General features: G+C 31.9%; 1 protein-coding gene across 13 annotated transcripts in view; it reads right to left on the bottom strand.

Annotated features, from left to right (window-relative positions):
* MBD5 (methyl-CpG binding domain protein 5) overlaps positions 1 to 23,756 on the bottom strand; it is a 437,517-nt gene that overhangs the window by 332,362 nt on the left and 81,399 nt on the right. For 7 of the 13 annotated variants that reach the window (XM_073241402.1, XM_073241404.1, XM_073241403.1 and 4 more), the window contains one exon: positions 17,366 to 17,441. The exons of 1 other annotated variant lie outside the window; for it this stretch is intronic. The gene's annotated coding sequence lies outside the window, so the exon portion shown is untranslated. Of the gene's footprint in view, positions 1 to 11,467; positions 11,525 to 11,624; positions 11,806 to 17,365; positions 17,442 to 23,756 lie in introns of those variants that run through there. 5 more of the 13 variants (XM_073241408.1, XM_073241406.1, XM_073241407.1 and 2 more) reach the window with 4 other exon arrangements.

The following is a 23,756-nucleotide window of genomic DNA, read 5'->3' as shown; positions in this document are numbered from 1 at the left end:
GGTGGGGCTCCCCTCTGGGTGGCATGATGCCAGGGCAGGGACTGCGGATTTGAGAGTCAGTACTGGCAGGCCAGGAGGAAGGTGCATCAGCTGCATTTCACAGTGCGGGTCTTCGGAGCTGGGTAGCCTGCCAGGGGGATGGAGTGCCTGAAGCTATTGAACATTCCCAACCTGTTGTGCAGAGTGCGCCCAACCTTGTCCACCTATCCCTTCTCCTGAGCAGCAAGCCCCATAAAATTCCTGCCCCTTCAGCATCCCTCTCGCTGCTAGGAAGTCTCTCACACCGCCCACCTTTCCTTTGTCCCAGAGCAGCTGGATGTGGATCCCTGTCCTCCACAAATGAGAATCTCAGTCTCTCCAAGTATTCCACCTGCCTTAACTTTCCAGCCTCACTAATCTCCAGGGCACCATGAAATGTAGGTTTGTGCTCCCAAAGCAGATCTATAGGGCTGGGTGTTCAGCAGACCTAGGCTTCCATCTCCTCCTCATTCTGTTTCTCTTCCTCTGGCTGGTGAGCTGGGGTGGGGGAAGGGCTTCGGTCCCACCAGATCAAGGTTTTGGTATATTACTCTGTTTCTTGAGGTCTGCTTTGTTCTCCAGGTGTATGCAGTCTGGCTCAGCCTTCTTTCCTGTTGCTTTTTTAGAATTAGTTGTATTAACTATATTTTTGTATTCTATGTGGTTTGGAAGGAGTTCTCTGTCTCACCTTTCACACCACCATCTTTAATCTCCTTAATAATTTTTAAAATTAAATAACACCTTAATTTAATAGACTCAATATTTTATTTTAGTCTTTGAAAATACAGTTTTATAGTCTCTTTTTTGTATTTTAATCTTCTTGCTACGTTCATTGTCAGATTCCTCTGGCTAGCATTACACTGTGTGTTTAGGTTTATCATGTTTTTCATGTTGGAGGCTTTCATTTTATTAAATTACTGGACAGTTGCTGGAGTGAACTGTTGGACATTCATTCATACTAAGAATGAAGTACTCAAATTCCTAGTGTGTGGGTAAAACTTGTCAACTGTTAGGCTTTATCATAGTTAATCAGGGTAATCAGGTTAAGATGTCCTATTTGTAGGAGGATTTCCAAATGTCAGATCTGAAGATTTCTTGTTCTGGGGATATTCAAGAGGCCTCAAGGGCAAAGTGCTACTTCCTTACTCTGTTTTATTATACAGATTGAAACTCTAATTTGTGCAGGGTTTCCAAAACCTACAGTAATCTCAAGCGTATTTCATAAATATATTCACCTACTCTGACTTATAAAAGTTATTTTGTAGTTAATTCTGATCAAAATTTTAAATGACTTGTCAATTCAAAGTGCTGTTGACAAAATAAAGCTCAAACTAAGATATTTCCACATATTGTCACTTATTTCAGTATTCTAGACATGTTTTATATAGCCTTCTTTCTCTAAATGCATTAGAAAAAGTACTTTGGATTAGCATAGCATTTTAAAATTCAAGTCTTTGATAACTTTAATTCAGATAAACATAGAATTAAAAAGGATTTTGAGCTATTCCAAATCAACTATCTTTTTCTATAGAATAGTAAGCAGCATTTAAACATTCCATGGGACTGGCTGAAATTCTGGAGGAATTAGGTACCCAATTTTGTTCCCTTCCGGGGTTAACCAAGGCTGGAGGAATTGTAGATGACAAGCCAGAGGGTACCACCAAAACTCCCTGGTTCCTCATAGATATTGCCCTTTGCTGAAAGTAAGTACATGTCCATGTATGTAGTTCTAGGAATTCTGGATAATGTTTGTGGAAGACCTTTCAAGCAGACATAAAGATGGTCAAAGTCACTCTCTGTTCCTAAGCAGAACTTTAATCCAAATAATTCTGTTGCCTCAAGAAATGATGAATAAGCTTGCCAGCTGGTATATTTAAAGCTCAGAGCAAAGAATGCTGCGCCTCTCACCACTCAGAGACTGCACAGAGCCATTATTAGGCAAAAGGAAATAATAATGCATCCAAGGAGCTCCAATAATCAGAGAGAGGAAACAAATAGAACCTTGAGATCTGGGAAGCACTTAGTGAAATGGAATTGCTAGAGGAGAGAAAAAAAATTACAACAGTAATAAAGAAGAATGATCAGTTTTAGTTTTAATACATACTCTGGAGTTTAGAAATCTGATTTTTAGACACAGAAGAATTGAAATAAAGTTGATCCCAGAATTACTGGCTTGTAGGACCAAATGGAAGAAATCTGGTATTTTTGCTTTAAGCATCTTTGCTACAAGCATTTCCACCACAAGCATTTTTGCTGCAAACATTTTAGCTCCATAACTAAATTTCCTATAAGGCAATTTTGCTATAAAAGATAAAAATCACAAAAAATAAGTTAGAGATCCATTTAAAAAGACATAAGGAAACATGCAGAATGAATAACAAAAATTTAAAAGATTTTATTGTGATATACAAAATATTCAATTACATTCAAAATGCATAGTATAGATTCACAGCAATATTGCACAAATAACTGATTTTGTTTTATGGATTGTACCTTAGCACTTGCCCTCCAAGTCTTTCATCTATACTATTATACTTTCTGTTTGTTGATTTATCTCCTTGCTCAGCATCACATTTTTTCTTTTTCTGCTAAAGTTTCTTCTTTTGTTTAGAGAGGTATTAGTTTACAAATATTAGGATCATATCTGTAACTGAGCTTGGTACTGTGTTGTGAAAGCCTTCTGCACTGTTTGTTCTTGGCAAATTGTCACTTGTCTGTTGAAAGACATTCCAAAGTTCTATGGGAAATGTGTGTTCAATGTAGATAGACCATGATGAGGCTAAGGTATACACAAAATAAAAATATAGGGACTCTCTTGTCCCCTCCTGGTGTGGGTTGGGAGCTCTGTTCTTTCACTTTATCTCTAGATAAAGGCCTGTACCTTGCTCTCCTAAAAAAAAAAATACATACACACACACACACACACACACACACACACACATATATATATATATATATATATATATATACTCATATATATATATGAGTACTGCATCAAGAAGAAATGAAGCCAAAGTGTCAAAAAGCTATTTTTTAATCTTTTATGGCAATATTGCCTTGAGACCAATTAGTTATGCAGCAAAAATGTTTGTGATAAAAATGCTTGTGGCAAAGATACTTATGGCAAAACTACCTAACCAAAAAAAAAATCTCAAAATATGGAGCAAATATACAAAGAGATTGAAATCTTCAAGGAAAACAGACTTGGAAAATGACTCCCAAGAGAAATTTCAGGTAAGGAAGATATCAATCACAAGGAAAAGGAAAAAAATGAAGATTAAGAGTAAAATAATAATACAGGTTCCCTGGTTTGAGGAAGAACCGAGTTTGTGAATGAAAGGGCTCACTAAGTTCTAGGTAGATTAATTGAAGTAAGGCATACAACTTGACATATTTTGGTAAAATTCCTATATTATAATGACTTCAAGAAAATACTACAACTTTCAAGAAAGAACAAACAAGTCAATTAGCTAAGAAAAATAATCAGATAGACATCTTATTTCCTATCTGCAATATACTGAAGCTGGAAGATACTGAAACACTGCAGACAGAGGAGAAAGGAATACCAACAAATAATTCTATGCCAATCAAGTTATTATTCATCTTGTAGGTTAGGAGAAAGAACTCTGGACACAAAAAGATGAGATAATACTCCTTTACCACATTTGATGGAAATTCTTCAGAAAGTACATGAACCAAACAACATATGGATCAGAATAGAAATCTTAAGTCAGAAGATGAATAGAAAACAATGCAAGAAACCTTGCAGTATACATATTATAACTAAATGGATAATGATTGACTGGGAATTTGTAATATAACTTACAAAGTAAGTATTCTTAAAACAGAAGAGACATATAGCAATGGAAAAACCTTATAAATCTGAAATCAAAAATATTGAAATAGACCAGCAAAATCAAGGAGTTGGAAGGGAGAAAAGAAAATTAAAAGCATCTTAAAGGCCTCATTTGGGAAGGGGAAAGAGATGGGGAATTAAAACATTTTAAAGCTTTCACCTAGGAGAGGGGAATAGAGTAGATTGCTGTAGAATTTACTTGGGTTCTGGTTTTCAAATAATTGTGAAGAAATATGTTAGGTAATGAGTACCAGAATTAAAAAGTACTTTATTTCCAGATTAACAAGGCACAAAGAGAAATAATACTGCACTGAAAATGAAATTAACATTCACTTGAGCAAACAGGAAAAATGTAGAAAAGGGAAAAAAGCAAAAAACAAAGTAAAATAATAAACATAAAGTGATATGGAAGAAATACAATTGAGTTATATCAGTTGTCCCTCTACAAAGTGGTAAGAGGAAACCTCTTAAATAGAGGGAGTTTCAGACTGGGTTAAAAAACAAAACACGGCTATTTTATATTTTACCAAAAAAAAAAATCCTGAAAGAAATGAGTAAATATCTTCCTTGTTTTAGTGCTAAGAATTTCAAAATAAACATGTAAATATATATGTATGTATATCTCTGTATCTTCTTATCTACCTACAATTAAGATAAATTGAGAGTTGAGCATGACTAAGTAGTAAGTAAAATCATATTTAAAGATTGGATGATACATGGCCATTTAGCAGAAAAATACCAATTCATCTTCTAAAATACTCTACAGGAATATTATCTAAATGACCTTCATGGCAATCTGGATTCCTACCCTCATTACCCTTGCTTTGAAAATAAATTTTCCTAATGTAGTATGAATTTTCAAACAATTATTTTTCCTTTCAAAATAAGTTAAAAATAGTATGCTTAACTTTCTGTTTTTGGGAAAACAGTATGGTTTCATTTAAACCTATTATTTTCTATACTTGACAACCAGAATGACATGTAAAACACAGAAGAAAACAAAGTGAAGGCAGGAATGTCAGACTAGGAAAGCTTATCCAAATTGAAATAAAAAACTTGAGCACAAGAGGAAATTCATACTTCAATATTCTACTAAGAACAGCTAATTTGGAATGGTATAATTTATAAATTTGAGGTTTATACAGTAAACTGCAATACCAAATATTTTGAAATCTGATAAAAGAAAATACACTTTCCCGTAAATGATACTAATTACCCCCAAGAAAAACTTACACAAGAAGTTGTTCTACAAAATAACAATAGACTCATAGACACTGAGAAGTGACTGGTGGTTACCATAGGGGAGCAGTTGGGGTGGGTAGGTGGGGAAGGTTAGGCGGATAAAGGGCATAAAAGTTCTCAATCATAACATAAGTTGGTCACAGGGATGGTAGTACAGCAAGAAGAACAGAGACAATGATTCTGTATCATGTTTCTATGCTGACAGCTAGTAACTGCACTAGAAGGGGTGAGCATTTGATAATATGGGTAACTGTTGAACAATTGTGTTATACACTTGAAACTAATATAAGATTATATATCAATTTTACTTCAATAAAAAAAGAAAAATCCACATGAACAAACACACTAAGGGATATGATTTTAAAATCCTAATAAATGTAGTTGCCTAAATTTAAAAAAAATGTTCTAAAATATGGTATGTATCTTTAAGAGATGAAGCAACAGAAATTAAACTACTATTGGACCTTAGGAACAGCAGAGGCAATCATTTTGGTTTCTTTTAAAATTACTGCATAATCCCTCCAAATTATGTATTCTAAAACACTAATTGGGTTTTTTTTTCTTATAAGGCAACATTGTTATAATACTGTCAATATCCTAACTTCCCAATAAAAACTATTATGTTAAGCATGGATCATCTAATTATGCATATGTAGCAAGGACAGCATATGGATAATAAGATATATTACTAAGTCAACCTTCAGATAAGGTTTCAATGTTCCATGTAGTTTACGTAAATGAACAAATATTCTTATGTAAATATGTGCATATACCTGTAAAAGAAAGACATTCATGGTAGCTATAGCTTACAATAGCAGGTTCTGGTTAAAAAGAAAACAGTCAATTTTAATATTCCAATGAAATCCAAAATATTTTGAAAAATGATGTATGACTGATGCTTTAAAAAATGTACTAGTTTGCCCTCACTCAACTAACCTAGATGAAGAGACTGATCACAGCTGAAATCTTACTTTCACTCCTGCGTAACTTTCTCAAAGATTTGTTTGGGAACTGTCTCATGCTTAGTCACCCTCCAAATATGATTTTTATGAGCAAAAGCAGTTAGCTATTTTTGTGTTATGCAAGATGGGAAAAGATGTATGAGTATTCCTTTTTAAGCAACATAATTTGATTTTTATACTTACTCAATATTAAAAAAGCAGTTCATTTTTATATTTTTGAATTGCCATATGGATATACTTCACTGGAGATCTATTACTATTGAAAGCCTGGAGAATTTTAATTTACAATAAGTGGTCAAGGCAACAGAAGATAATTTATGCATTGTCTACATATATTTTATTTTCATTCCAGTTTTTGAACTGTAGTCTCTGAACAGTAGACTAAGTGTTCTCAATCTCTAGAAAAAAAAACATGAAGGAGCAGATCCTAAAAAAATACCACAAGCAAATTAAATTATCTTTTTGTAATCCTCTAGTAATAGTGTTGACTATTTATTGAGCATTTCAACATTCCAGGCTTTTTCCTCATGGATTATGTCATTTAGTTCCCATTATGGATTTTCCTGTATTCTTAACAGAATGAATATTTAAGAATAATATAACTTTTCTTGATAATGCAAGATTACTCTTACAGAAATTGGGATCTCTTCTAGTTAATAAATTCAGAGAGTGTGCTGTAATTATAGTGGCAAACTTAGCTGTCAATGAGTGTAGTGCTATTTGCCCTTATTACAAATGGACCTGGATGGCCATGCTTTTTGATTTCTCAAATCTTCTTAAATATAATATTCTATTTCCTTTTATTAGCTGTCTATTGTGGACATGCCTACCTCTGCCTGGTATGGCCCTCACTCTATTAAAAAAACAATCCCTAAACAATCGCAGTCTGGGAAATAGAAAAACAAGTCAACCTTTCAACCCCTCCTTTCTTCTTCTCTTCAGTCTATTCATTCAACAAATATTAAATAGTTTAGGTGCCAGGTATATGCTAGATTCTGGTGAAATTAAATTTTATGTTATAGCAACTGTGAAAATTACTGATAAACAACTTCTCTAAAATATTAACGCTTTTGTTGTTGGGACACATAGCTTGATGACACAGAGTTCCCTATATAATGAGAACAGCTACCTGACAGGATGAGTTTACCAGTCTCTGCATAGACCTTACTTCTTGAATGTAAAGATGATAGTATCTCCTTCTGGGTAGAAAGAATGGTACTGTAATAATGTAAAAGGTGCACATGGAGACTTACAAGCAGAGGAGCCCAAAGTACAATGTGAGTATAGATGAAGGCATCTATATAACAAGAGCAGAGAGAAAGAGAGGAAAAAAAAGAAACCCTTGAAGTCTATGATTATACCCTAATATAATCATATAATCCCGATATAATTTAGAGGTAAGTCAGAGCCACTTGCTTTGGACCATCAGATCCCTGGGCTATTGGGTGCCAATCTCATAGCCTTCTGTAGGTTGTAGATTCTGCCTGGGACTGCTTTATTAAATCACCCAGCTGATGCCGATGCTAGTGGTCCAGGACTCACATTTTGTTAAGTACAACATTATAGGAGACTGTGATAAAAATAATATAAATATTACACTTGGAAAAGAAAGTTAAGTTTTTATATAAATTGGAAAAGAAAGAAAAGAGATTGGTCTTGGTAGTTCAGGAATGACCTGGGTACAGGTTTGTGTACAGTGTTTCTCAGTATGGTTCACTTAATACCTGTAAAATAATCAACCACAGTGCTTATTTATAAAACATGGATACTTCAGCATTATCTCAGATATCTACTGAATTAGAAAAGCTGGGGCTTTAATCCTAAAAACCTCCACTCAAAGAAACTCACTTCTAAGAATCTAAAAGCAGTCTTTTATAATAAATAGCTACAACTGGAAGCTATGTTAGAAATAAAATACTCTTACAACTATATTAAAATAGGTTTTCTATCTTGCAAACACACATACAAAAGCCATTCTTTCATCCACTCAGTAAAGATTTGTGGAACACTCATTACATGTCATATTATGTATCTAGATCTTGGTAACATAAAGATTATCAAGAGATAGTAACTCTACTCGAAAAGCTCAGTGTGTAATGTCTGTAAAGACAGTAAAATCAACAGTCTTTTCACCTATAAACTTTGATTAATTTCTATTTTACAACATGAACAAGTGGTCATTGCAATTAGTTGATAATATAACTTGACCCATAAATCCTCTTTAAAGAACAGCAACAATATAAGTCCTTTTGAATGAGCTCTACACTGCATTTTGTGTCAAATAAGAACTTTTCATCTATCTCTTATTATGAGGAAATGAGACATTATGGATGAAGGCAATTTTCAGGTAAGTGAAACTTCACCTATTAAGTGCCCAACCTCTTCAGACTCTAATTACCTTAGGTGAGCTTTCTAAAATATATTACATTTATCTGGTCTCCCCAACCTTATCCAGGACAATCATTAACCCTAGAGCATGCTCCGTGAGATAGAATTAGATAACAAATCAAGGTCTGCAATGGGGCAGGTCCATCCTTAGGACTTTTGATTAGAGACTCATATTTAACACCACTGTTTTCTCCTTCTACAGTGTTGTAATACACATTTGTCTCTCTGGATCAGTAGTCATAAGACCTCTCGTATGGTAATCTAGCTGGTCTGTGAGAAAGGTCCCTTAAGATCCCAGGATGATTTTTGTGTGTATTACATAGCTGATATATTTTAAGTTAGACAATCTCAAACAAATTTTTTAATTTGTTGAAAAATTTCTACATGCTTTTTTCTAGATGTCTCCATGGTAACAAACAGAAATATCCCTGTCATAGTAAGCAATATATTGAAAACAATCTTGCACTGTTTCACTGACCTACTTCACCACTTACTTCAGTGTTCTATAAAAGAAAAATGCTCTAGAGACATTTGAGGTATACAGGGTCATTGCTATACTGTGTCAGCTTCCATTAATACAGTGCTTCTTATGTACTATTGTAGGAAGAATTAAGAGCTGTCAGGAGAAACCAGAAGAGGAAGTTTATTTAATCAGTTTCATTAAAACTTAGATTAGCATTTTCTCACAATAGTGTATTACCATTTTTTTTTCAAAATCGTATTAATGACCACAGTCCTCTCTTTTAGGACAAAATGCATGGGCTTTGAAACTGTTCTTTTCCTCAATGTTCAGAGACTTCACTTCTAGATCAATGGTTCTATAATGGAGTTATTTCGAAGCTCACAGAAGCCACCAAAATGTCTGAAATGTCACAAAATTACTTAAATTTGAAAACTGTATTTGTATTACAAAAATTTCAACAATTGAAAAGTCTTAGTAATTCAAAACTTTCAAAAGTGTCAATTAGGGAGTTAGTCCAAATTTCAGAATGCTATTAAAATATGTTTAAGTATTCTATGGATGGAAATTAGCACAGAAAGTAAATGTACTTTAAAGTCAATATTATTTAATAATAAACTCTGAATATCAAATTCCTCATTTGCAAAATTATTCAGTATATTTATAAGATTCAAATGATCAATTATTGTAGTGTACAGTCACACAAAAGCAAAGTAGATCTAGAACTAAAGAGTTCTTCCCCCAAATTTGAATATTTTCCTCAATTGCCATATTCTTAAAACTTACCATCAAAATGCTCCTTTTTCTTAATGTGCAGTGATAATTTCAAAATGCTGACAAACTTCTTTATATAATGTATCAGTTTATTTCCACTGAGCCTATCTTTAGACATAAGACTATGATCTGAGTCACTGTTTTGGTTAAGAAGTTCCTTAAATTTCTTTCAGCAATAGCTTGCAGTCTATTTTCTTGTTTAGGACTATTAACAGGTCTTCACTGCTTTTATTTAATTCTCCTGGAGTGCAAGATCTTTAAAATTTGGGTTGGATGGGAAAAGGCATTTTGGAGATCATTATAAAAATGACAAAAAGCAATCTGGAACTGCTACCCTAAAACAGAGCTAAAGCTTCAACTCTTACAAGATCAAAACGTTGTGCTAAATCTCAGAGTGGTGCTGATAGGAACATTCAGTCAGATGCCACATTTTTTTCTTAAAGACACAGGAATTGTGCTGGTATACTGAATAAGCTCAAACATTTTACACACATGAAACCCATTAATTTCAATTAAGGTTTTTCTAGGACAGAGGTAGAAGTGAAGTTTAGATATTTGCTGCTGGTAGAACAGTTTTCAGAAATTTAAAGAGTGATTCAGCAATACATGTGTATGTGTGTACATGTGGGTATGAAAATATATGCATTACTTTTTAGTGTTGATTGTCATTCTTAGTCCATTACATGGCAATTTGGTATGAAGACAAAAGGACAGGCCCATGGTACAAGCAACCTGGGATTTAGCTTCTATTCCAATCCTAATTACTGTGTGACTTGAACAACTGTTTGTTATTGGCCTTCAGGACACCAGGACCTTTTCTACTGCCAATTTTTTCTACCCAGAGCTATTATAATGATCAATAATATGCATATTGTATGAAGTGTATGTACGTACAGTAATATATGTAAACATGCTTTTTAAAATATGGTTTCTTAATGAAGGTTTCACAGTAATTTATTACTAATAATTAAGTACCAAAGTTAACCAAAAATTTTTATTTTTAAGGAGTATCCAATATTACTCTTACACTGTGAATTACATACTCTCTCTTTCAACAAAGTGCATTCTGACATGCTTTTTTGAATAAGGAATGTGTTGTACATGTGACTGCCCTCCATTATGTAGTCATGCTGGATATGAGATTGTCAACAACTGTGTAAGTATAAACAACTAGGGGAAAAAGATGATCTTATTATTGTTCCTCATTATTAAAATAGCCTGGGTTAGAGGCCTCCTCTTAACACTGTAATTCATATAACACCTCATTCTAAGAAATTTAAGAACTTTGTTTTTTCCTTTTGGTGTGTGTGGCAGATGGGAAGGAAGCACCTGGAGAAAGCACTCTCTAATGTAGTGAGAGATAGCATGAACACTCTAATTACCACATATGGAAAGTAACACTTAGTTAATAACTAAGATTATATTTTTTCATACAAATCCTTTAGTAATTTTTCTTTTGAAAAGGTACCTACTTCTTGACCCACAATTCTCAATGCCCTGGTTGGCAGGATAACAGATTTCTTGCACACATTTTTATTTTAGTTACTGCTTCCTCTTAAAATAGCTAAAAGCAGAGGAAAAAGCATGTACTTATAATACAAATGTATTTTTCATTTCCTCCTAAGGTAGTATACAGCTCTATAAATTTCTTTCTTCTTTCCTTTTCAGCATAGCAAAAATAATTTCATAGATAATCTTTTTAAAAAGTATTTGGAAACATTTTTGAAACACTTCACAGCATTATTCATTATTTCAATATTAACTTACCTATTAAATGACACCTACTCTTTGTGCTAGCTACACAGTTCCAGACCTTAAGGAAGCCTAATAAAAAAGATAGAAAAATAAACAAGGCATCTATAGTACAATATGATCAGTGCTGAAAGGACTTAACTCAGGGGGCTTTGGGCTATAGTGGACACACCTTTGAGGTTGAAGATAGTTTTCCAAGATAACACCAAAGCTGAGCCCTGAAGTCTGAGTGGGAAAGTGAAAATCTGAGAAGGGTATTTAAGGCAGAGGGAATATTATAATACTATATTACATGTCTGTTGTGATCACATTTACCTTTTAGAAAGATGACTGATGACAATATTGTGAATTGACTAGAAAAAAAACAAAAACAAGATAGTAACCAATATTCTACTTTCAAAATATGTGCAGATCAGAAATGTAATTTACAAGCACTTAGATAAAATGAAATAGTGCCTGATTAAAAAATTATGACAGATTCATACCATGGAATAATATGCAGCCAGGAATTAATTATTGTGTTTTTAGTGAGTCTAGATGCTAGAAATGGGGTAGAATATAACCTGGCCTCAAAGATGTTAAAATAAGAAAAAGTACTTCTTAGAATTGAGGAAATATGGTCATTATATATATATATATATCTGTATTTCAAAAACATCAAACTAAAAAGCATGTAACAGTATGTACAAATAGTCCGCTTGTATATAAAAGAGGGACTGCATGTGTTTGTATTTTATATGCATACCATATACATATTTCTTATATTTAGATAACTACATTTTCTCTATTATATTACAAACATATATGTACTTATATTTTTTACTCATTTATATATAGATTATCTTTTCTATTCCTTGATTTTTTCAGACAGTATTCATTTAATACCAGTCTTTCTGGAAAAAAATGCATTGAATTTAACCTATAAAGCAATTGTAAGACACATCCTAATTTCAGAAATACTAAAATGTGAAAAATTTTGCATTTGATATAGTGGGAATATAGTAATGCTTATATATAAAAGAAAAATTACAAAGGTGCAGAAGAATTAACATTTAATGCTTCAGGGATGAAAGCAGTGGGGAGTTGAGCATTTACACTTGATTTTCACTTTCTATCTCTTAAAACTCTTTCAAAATTAAAAAAAATAATAGCACATTCTTTACTTCTGGAGTTCTTAGGAAACAAACTGACATAATTTTCTAAATAACTGATAATGACCTCATCAAACGTCAATTTTTTAAAAATGTAATCATTTTGAAGAAAAGCATATTAAAATATACCATATGCATTCCTGCCTTTCAAAGTAGAAAAGTAAAGAATGATTTTAACTTTACTCGATTATTCCAGTCCATCTATTATGATACACTGACATATTCAGTGTCAGCGTATCATAAATTTAATGTCTTTCATTTTTCACATTGTTCTTTAAAAGGATGTCATCCCTTTTCTTTCCAAACACTTTTACAAATTTCTATATTCAGGTGTTTCTTGTAAGCTTTTTTGTATTGGAAAAATAGAAAACTATGTCAAGAGTTAATAAACTTAGTGAGGGTATAAGGAGAAAGGGAACTGCTTTAATACAAGAGTTTCGTGATAATTATTTCCAGTGCCATGGGTCTTTATTTTATCTCTGCATTAGGAGGTGTATTTAAATGACTGCTTGTGCTAAAATTACATTCTTATCAAATGTGGGGAGGTCAGTTAAATCTAGAGGGTTTTTTTAGGTGGTTAAAAAACAATTTAAAAGTGGTCCTCAAATTTTATGAGAGTAAATCATACACAAAGGTTGTTCATAAGGTAAGAAAATTAACATGCTGAAACTGGTGCTCCCATAGTTGATTCCAAAGAAATCCAAAGAATTTCTCACTTTGAAACTTCTCACCTCTACATGTCTACCTCATACCAACAGTCAATAAGAAAAAGCTGTACCTGTCTTCTTTCAATTTACACCTAGAGAATTCTTAGAATACAATTATGATTTTTTTAACTCTGATATAAAAAGTCTACAAACTTGGTTCTTTAAATTTTAGGATGTCCTTGATGAATCTAGTTCCTCATGGCAAAATGTGTTGCTTCTCATAGCTGTTCATTCATGTTATCTAAGGAAGTAGCTCAGCTAACTAAATATTAAAACCAGGAAGATGCCTCTCAAGCATTTTTACAGATGCACTACATGGCTTTTTAAAATAAACATGATCTGAAGAACTGAAGTCATCTGTAGGAACAGGCAAGGCATAAATTTAAGCCAAAATGATAGAAAAACTTTCCAAAAATTGAACGAGAGTTTCTGAGTCTTGTATTACCTAATTTTGTAGGTGCTCTATATGTAGCCATAGACAAGTTTGCTTAAATATTCTTCGAAGAGAAATATGAGTATCATGTTAAAAATAATCAATAGGTTGAAAAAAGCTTGGAATAAAAGGTTATTTTCTTTATGAAATGCCTTCTAAATAAGATGTACATGTGGAAAAAAGTACAGGGATTAATTTATGCATAAATTATGTATATTCTTAACAACATCTAAGCTATATATCAGTCCTTACAATGGGGGCAACTGCTTTTCTAAATGCTTTACTTGTAAATAGTTTGGTCTTTAAAAGGCCCTATAAGGTAGGAACTAAAATCTATCAAATCCAACTTGCAGATGAGGAAACTCAGGTGCACAGAAGTAAAAATTGCCCAGGTTTAAACAACTAGAAAGTAGAAGCATTGTTTAATAGATAACAGAAGAGCTGTTAATATAACTGAAGGATATTTTAGTTACTCCTGTCTCTATGTGATGTGGATTCAAAAACACAAAATGTTGAATCCAGTGTAAGAATGGAGTAATGAATACTTTTAATCCAATACTTTAAACATTTCCTTAACAAATTAGGAAAGCGAAAGGAACTTCCTCAACCTAATACAGAGCATCTATGAAAAACCCACACCTATTATCATATTTAATAATGAAATACTGCATGTTTTTCTCCTAGGATCAGGACAAAACTTTTACCACTGTGTTCAGTATCATTATGAAGTTTTTAGCCAGGATAGTTAGGCAAGAAAATCAAAGAAAAGAAAGAAAAGAAAGCCATTGTGAAAAGAAAAAGTAAATTGATCTTTATTTACTGAGAACATTGCCTTATATATAGAAAATATATATACATATAAAAAATTGTAAGATTTTCTATATATAAAAACTAAAACTAATAGAACTATAATAAAAACTATTAGAACTAATAAAGGAATTCAGTAAGATGGCAGGATAAAGGAAGAGTATACAAAAGTTAATTGTATGTTAATATACTGTTCTATGTATTCAATCCAATCAAAAATTTCAAAGTGAAATTAAGGAAACAATACCATTTACAATAGCATGAAAAGAAAATACTTAGAAATGAACTTTAAAAAAAGTATAAGACTTAAAGCTTTGCAAATTACAAACCACTGTTGTAAGATATTAATGAATATGTAAATAAACTGAATGATATGCCACATTGCTGAATCAGAAGGCTTAATGCTGTTAAGACAGTAATATTCCTGAAATTTATCTACAGATTCAGCATAATCCCTTACAAAATCCTATCCAGAAATTTTGAAGCTGTGACAAGCTGATCAGGATTTCAAATGGAGATGCAGGAATAACAAAAACAATTTTGACAAAGAAGAGCAAAGAGAACCAACACTTGATGTAATCAAAACAATGTGGTACTGGCATAGATATAAATATGTTGATTAATGGAACAGAACTAAGAGTCAAGAAATATTCTGACATTAATTGGTCAACTGGTTTTTAACAGGGATACTAAGACCATTCAAGGGAGAAAGAACAGTCTTTTCAACAAACAGTGCTGGGTTCAACAGGAGAGCAACTTGAAAAAGAATGAAAGTGGACCCTTTTGTGACATTATAAACAAATATTAACTATAAATGGATCACAAATTTTAATGTAAGAGCTAAAACTATAAAAATCTTAAAAGAAAACATAGCAATAAATCCATGCCTTGGGTTAGGCAAAGTCTTCTTTAGATATGACACCAAAAGTACAAACAATAAGAGAAAAAAATATTTCACCAAAATTCAGAAGCTTTGTGTTACAATAGATAGCATCAAGAAAGTGAAAAGATAACCCACAGCATGGGAGAAGACATTTGTAAATCATGCATTTGATTAGGGACAACCCAAATGTCCATCAATTGATGGATGAATAAACAAATCGGGTACAATCCATACATTGGAATCTTATTCATCAATAAAAAGGAATGAAGCTAGATACATACTACAACATGGATGAACCTTGAAAACATGCTAAATGAAAGAAGTCAATCACAAAAGATCACCTAATATATGATTCCATTTGTATGAAATGTCCAAGATAGACAAATCTATAGAGAAAGACAGTAAATTTGTGATTTCTTGGGGTGGAGAGTGGGGAGAAATAGGAAGTGACCCCTAATGAGCACATGTTTTTTTGGGGGGTTAATTAAGACACTTGAAAATTTATCGAGTTGATTGTTACACAACTCTGTGAATATATTAAAAATTGTTGAACTGTACACTTTAAAGTGAATTACATGTAAGTTATATCTCAAAAAAGCTGTTAAAATATCTTACATATCACCTTTTTACCTAACATAAACTACTTGTGAATGAAATCTACCATAGGAGACCTGTGGACATGTCACCTTCGTAAGGGGGAAAGAACAGATTAAAATCCTTTTTGTCATGTGCTCCCTAGTTTGACCAACACCAAACAAGATCAGTTCTAGCATTAAACTATTATCAGATACAATGACTTAATATTAATCACTGTAAAGATAAAATGATTAACTTTTAATAGTTTTTCTTAAAAATACAGTTGACTTAGGGCAGTAATTTATTATGGCAAATTAATTCATTTTTGTAATTTAGGGGCACATTTTGAAACTAACTTATTTGGTAGGAGACTAAATCTCCCATCTTTTTAGTGTCAGTCAAGAGGAACATTATTATAGAGGTTCATTCATTTTCTGTGAACATTTATTGAATATTAATTAAGAGTCAGCATTGTGATAAATGCTGGGTATTCAGTGGTGACCATTTGAGAGCTATAGTAGAATAAAGTAATGCCTACTGTAGTAATAAGTAGGACAAGATGCTTTATGGTGTTTTATACTTTATGTGAAGATTTCCCAGGACTCAGTGAACATTTCACAGTGTAGTAGAGCAGATCCCAAACTCTTTGTATTGAATATACCCCATACTATAAACATGAATTTTTAACTCAGTCTGTGTGGCATTTTTTGTTTTCTAGCTATGAGATCTTGAGCAAGTTACTTAGATTCTTTGCTCTAAACTTCCACATGCAAGAAATGGGGATAATGATATCTACTTTATTGGGTTCTTATGAAATATTAAATGAGATAATCCATTTAAAGCACACAGATTATTGCCTATGTGCTTGAATAAACACTAATAAATGTGACAATGATGATGATGGTGGCGGTAGCTGCGGTGGTAGTTTACATATAAGTACTCTTTTCTATACAGAACTGAATTCTTTCTCTATCCAGTTTATGTTCTGGTTAGGCTCTCTAATTATTTATAACAGCACATAACTTTACCCTTTCATCTGGCTTTCAAAAATATATGGATATATCTTGAACTGGCAAACTAGGTACAACTGGTTTCTTTCCAGCATCAACGCAATGTCCAGCTGCATGAAGTGTTATGTAAGAAATTTTATGACAGTGATGTAATTCCTCAATTCTTTTGTGCATTGTAAGTTCTATGGTTAGATAAAAAATAACTTCCAAATGGCTAAAACCTTGGATTATATATATCTTAGCTCTTTACATAAACTCCATTTTTTAATTGAAAAAGAACAAACAGCCATAAGAAATCTATTTCTGCACTTGTTATTGAAATTCTATAGAAACTATAGCTATGTACCTTTTCATCATGATCTCCAAAGATGCTTTCACATTCTAGAATTGCCTTTTTTTTCAGCTTCTCTTGTGCGTACTTGCTTAAAAAAAAAAAAAGAAAGAAATGATATTTATGGAAAATTATTTATAAGCTATGTCTTTTTCAACTCTCTCAGATACTATTCTTAAATATCTTTCATCACCAAAAGGCTATATATTCAAACTATATTACCTTACCTTTGTTATATAAAAAAGCAGAAAATAACAAGGAATGACTTATCTGGCCTTTGTATATATTAACAGACTGAACTTCTTTTCTACAACTTTATCATACTCAGTAATAAAAATTCGCTGTTTCCCAGCCCACTACTGCCAGGAAACCCCTGCAACCAAGACCTACCTATGCGCTGAAGGAGTCCAAGAGAGGTAACAATACTATTAATGAAGACCTAAACACTTAAGAATTGTTGGATATAAAAAGAGAATCAGCAGCTCAAAAGAGAAGACTATGACCAAGCTATGCACATGGCACCCAGTGAAAAGAAATAATGCAAGAAACAGGAGGGGTGATTGAAATTTACAATTTTGTTTTCAGTTATATTTGAGAGGTATTAATAAAACAAGAATATACTACCATGGAAAAGGAGCAATCAAGACTAAAACAAAAAAGTACTAATCTATATACTCCCCTGGTACACAAAATTTAGAATTTCTCCACATACTCAAATGTTATTTTTAAACTCAGTTATTCCAAACAATGAATTAAATTCATTGTTATTTTTATTCATAATTCTTAGATGTTTAGTTTTCAGACTGTTTTTGGCAGAAAGCAATGGTAAGATTCAGAGATCTGGCAGGACAGTTCAAAGTCAAGTAGGATTCAGAAATTCTTTGTCCATTGAAGTCCTGTGCAATAAAGGAGTCTGGCAGACATCCCTGGCTCCTGACCACTGAATACCAGTAGTGCTTTCTCAGTCATGGCAATAACCTAAAAAGGACCATACCATTTCCAATATGTATTCTGGAGGAGTAGAGGAGGAGCAGGACTAGTTACATATTTTTTAAATCTAGGTAAATCTTTAAATGTAGAAAACAAAAATGATAAAATCTCTAAAAGAGAATTTTATCTCTAAAACAAGAAGGTAATTTTATGATCTTGCAGTAGTGATTTTCTTTCTTAACTTGACACAAAGGCCAGCAACCATAAAAGAATGAAACAATTAACAAAACAAAAATTAAAATTAAATGCAGTAAAAGATACACAATGAAGCAAAACACATAACTGGAAAAAATACTTATAACTTACCAACTAGTAAATATGCTTAATACAAAAATTCTCCTATAAAACAAGAGAAAAGTAGCTATATAAAAGAAAAATGAACAGAAGAAACCAACAGGAATTCAGAAGTTCCTAATGATTGCAACTAACTTGTAAGTTAAAAGTTACACTAATGATAGTAATTAACTTATTCACACCGTCAGATCATTAACCATCAATTCTACAGTGTGCTAACAGGTTATCTAGCGTTTTCAGACAATATTTAAACCAGCCACCTTCCTTATTGGTTTTCTCTAAAAGTACATGAATCTATTTCAGTATGGAGTACTTTTAAAAAGTAGTTGAGCAATATGTATCAAAAATTATATTTTTCATATATTTTAATATTTTTCTATATTTTATATAGCTATTATATTTTTTATTCAAAAAATATTATGCCCAAACATTTATTTTGTCAGTGTCATCAGAGCACTGGTATAATAAAAAATTTAAATCAACATTAGGAAGCTTTAATAAGTTATGGAACAACTACACAATATTATACAGCCATATAAAATAGTGAAGAAAATGAAATATATTGTTTTATGATGTCCACGATATACTGTCAATGTACTGATGTCCACAATATATTACTGAATAGCTACCTGCCATTACCTAAGAGTTAAACTCTATATGTGAAAGAGAAACATCAATCATTAGATCATTAAATGAATTATAAGAACCATCTAGTCAAACCATCTATTTCTCAACCCCAACATCATCCCAAGTATTAGAGAATGTGTGTGATAAAATGAGTAGGCATTTTAGCTACAGTTTATATAATATACTAATGTCCACAAAATATTGTTAATATATTATGAAACAATGTTCACAATATTTTGTAAAGAATTCAAGTAACAAAACAATATATACAATATGAACTCATTTAAAAAATAAAAATCCTTAAAGAGAAATATCCAGTAGGGTAAGCACCAAATAATTATCTCTGGATGGTGTAATTAATCTTTTCTTTAACCTCCTCTATATTTTCTAAAAGAAAAAAATGTTACTTGGTAATAACAAGATTATTTTTAAAAATAGAAAAGAATCAAAATTGTGTTTTGTGTTATGTTTACCATATGGTGTAAAGTCATCTTCAGATTATTGAGAAAGAAAAAAGTGGGGCACAAATGCAAAATGATGAGCACATCATTTATTAATCCACTTTCACCATCCTGCCCTATTTTTCCTAGCAAAATTTCCATGCTGAAAATGGCTGTTAACAACAGATAAGGTGCACTGAGGCTACTCACATTCCTCTGCAAATGATGTAGTGAAATGGTTCTTCTGTGTGTGTCATTTTAAGCAACTCTATTCTCTAACAAAACTGGAGATGTCAAAAACAATTTGAGATTAGAAACCGTTAACAGAATAATGTTACAAGTTTGAGAGTAGGTACTATAAATAAGAAAATTTTTCAAAAGTAATATTCCCATCAGATGAAATATTAGGTACCTGCTATTACCTAAGAGTTAAACTCTATATGTGAAAGAGAAACATCAATCATTAGATCATTAAATGAATTATAAGAACTGCAAGTCAAACCATCTATTTCTCAACCCCAACATCATCCCAAGTATTAGAGAATGTGTGTGATAAAATGAGTAGGAGTTTTAGCTACAGTTTGAGAGTGAACAGATGCAGAAACCATACAATGAAGACGGCATGGCAGACTCACTCTATGCTAGAGTACTTCATTACTGATTGCTACCTATCTGGTCTAATGAAATTTTTAGATTACCAGCTGACCAAGATGTTCAGACAACCAAAGAGATGTCTGAATTTTAATGTCAGTCAATGACAAAACTGGGCCTCCTAGGAATTTTTTATGTTCAATTGAAAGACGTCTTTTCTTCAATTTCAGCACTATAATAATAGACCAAATGAGACTGACAATGACAAGAATTAGAATACGATAGGAATTAGATTTAAATAAGAAATAGTAGAATTGGATGGCAAAGTATAGAAAGGGAAAGCAGATACTCAGTGATAAGCATTTAAAAATTATAAATTTGTTAAGAGAGGTAGCACTCATAGACTGTTTTTATCAAGTATTAGAAAATTGAACTGCAAAGTGGTAATTCCTCATGCTAATTTTATTTTGAAATATCAGAAAAATTCATAAAGACATTCATTTTGTGGCAAATATAGAGTATTTGGTATAAAGGTTTATTAGGCCATTTTAGGAAAGCATTTCAAAACAAGGTAATAAACAGTATAGTTTTTTAAAAGAGGAAAGAAGTTTCTACTTCAAGATACTTTGTAGAGGAGAATATCCAATAAAAAATATACATGCTGAGAAGATTCCATGGGGAATATTATTTCAATATAGACACTACAGTTTCTCACAAATATATATATATACGTGTACAGACACACACTCACACACACACAAACTTCTTATATAGGCTGAAAAAACAAACTAAAACAAATTGTTAGAGGAATTATCCAGGAATATATAGTTGTGGGTATAGGATAGCTAAATTATAATTTTTTGAAATTATATATGAGCTACAAAAATGAATTTCACTTTTTCAACTTTGAAAAATTTCAAACTTAAGGAAGGGTCTAATAACTACCCTCATAGGACATTCAATTACCTTTCACCTGGTTTAATGAATTTTTAACCTCTTGCACATTTGTCCTCCCAACTTCATGGGTATGGGCTTATGATTGTGCATATCCACATATATATATATATATACACTTTTTTTCTGAACTATTGGAGAATTAGTTACACACACTGAGGCACTTGACCCATATAAACTTTAGTATGTATCTCTTAAGAACAATGCTCTACACAATTGTGATAATAAAATGATCATATTCAGAACATCAGGACAATTAACATTGATATTTAATATAATTTATAATCCATACTTGCATTTTGCCATTTGTCCCCAAAGTATCTTAAACTATTGTTGTTTTCAAATTAGGATCGAATCAATATTCATTCTCTTTTCATCTAGAGCAATTCTCTAGTCCTGTTTAGTTTTTACATTAAGGTCCAGGTAAATTGTTTTTTATACTCTTCCTCAATTTGAATGTGTCTGGTTAATTCATCATGATTAGACTTAGGTTAAAACAATTGACAGGAATATAACAACATAAGTGGCATCTTGCCCTTCTAGACAGTATTATATTAGGAAGCACATGATGACAGAAAGTCCTTTAATGGTGTTGTGAAGTTTATTGGTCTTGCTTAAAATGATACCTGCATATTTCTCCATTAAAGTTCCCTTTTTCTTTCGAATTACTAAGTAATCCATGAGATGATACTTTGAGACCATGTGAATATCCTGTTTCCAAACAGTCTTTTACCCAATAATTTTAGCATCAAGTAGTGACTGTTGCCTAAATCTATTAGTATAATTGTTGTAAATAAAGGTGATTTTCTATTCTATTTTTCTTTCTATATTTATTAGCAGGCATTCTTCTGTAAAAAGCACATTCCCTTTACCCCTTCTCTCTAATTTCCTTTATATATTAGTGTGGAGACTCATGGAATACTGTTTTTAGTTCATTGTGTCATAACCCATTTCTATCATTATATTTGATAGTTCAATCATTTCAAATTTATCCCAAAAGGATACCCCCTAAGCCAGCTGCTGTGTCCTTTGGACATGTCTCCCCAGTTTCTGAGCCTGTTCTAAAATACATTTTAAAAATAATGAACTATTTCCATGCAAAAGTCAGTATTATATCCAATAATAGAACTCAATGAGAAGTATTCCCTCCAAATTAGAAATTCTTCCAAGGGATAAAATAAGGCTATTAATTATTACTAATATTATTTTAAATGTCTTTGAATAATTTTTACAAATGCAAAACAAAAGAAAAAGAAGCATAATGAAATACTATAAGAGGCAAAATATTTTGATAAAATGATTGTATGCTATGAAATCTAAAAGAATCATTGCAGAAGTTATTAATGAGTTTAATAAGTTTTCCAGATATAAATTAAATATACTTAAATAATACCACAAAGTAATTGCTAGCTAAAAAATATACAAAAGAGATTTCATTCCAAATAACAAAAAACACTGCATTATTTAAATGTAATTAAATAAAGGTACATTTAATTTTTATAAAGATGAGCATTAAACTCAGATTTAAACTATGACTTAAATAAATGGAGAAAATGTCATATTCTTGAATGTGTGGCTATAATGTTATCATAAAGTGAGTTTTTTAGTTAAACACAGTGGATTAAACAGGTTATTAGTAGAGCCAAAATGCAAAATGAGACAGTCTGGGTCTATAGACAATACTCTTGAGCCCTATGCCACATCATCTCTCTGCCATACCCCCAATACCAACTTGTCTTACTAGAAATTCAAGAAGATTATCAATACAGAACTGTGGCACTGGGTGGATAGGAAATACAAGTCTTCTCTGAGAATTTTTAACTATAAGCTAAACCTCACTGAAGTCTGCAGTCTGAAGCCTCACTGCTCCTTTACTTCACAAAATATTAAGCCAAGAATTTAAAGCTGTCCTATATTAATGTATCAACTAATAGTGTTCTCATGTATTTTATAGAAACAAATACAAATGCTGAAAAATCCAGTTTCATCACAGGTCTCAAAATATGTAAAATTCAAAGAAAAATGAGTATTAAAATATTTTAAAAAACATTCAAATGCATAAAAAAGGCACTATATGTGAAACAAACAAAAATATATGGCAGCATCATTCCTAAGAAGTTGCCAAATAGTAGAATTACTACATATACAATAGAAACATATTTAGTACATTTCAAGAAGTAAAAGCTTAACAATAAGAACATAAATTATGAAAAAGAAGAAAACAGAATTTTTAAAAACACAAAGGAAGATAATCAGGGCAAAAAAAATCACTCACTAGGTTAAACAGTAATGTCAATAAAGCTGAAGTAAGAAAGAAGACTGGAATACAGAGGTGAATGAATTATGTCAAATGTAATCTTGAGAAGTAAAGAAGCACAAAAATATTATGAAAAGATTTAACATATATCTGAATTACAGTTCTAGCAAAGAAAGATGGAGGGAGATGCTATAGTGAAAGCAAAACTACAAAATACAAGAAAAACAAAATGTCTCAAAAGCAAACAGAGAAA

This window comes from Manis javanica, chromosome 7 (genome assembly GCF_040802235.1).
Source record: "Manis javanica isolate MJ-LG chromosome 7, MJ_LKY, whole genome shotgun sequence".
NCBI lineage: Eukaryota > Metazoa > Chordata > Mammalia > Pholidota > Manidae > Manis > Manis javanica.
This window is presented reverse-complemented; position numbering and strand designations above follow the sequence as displayed.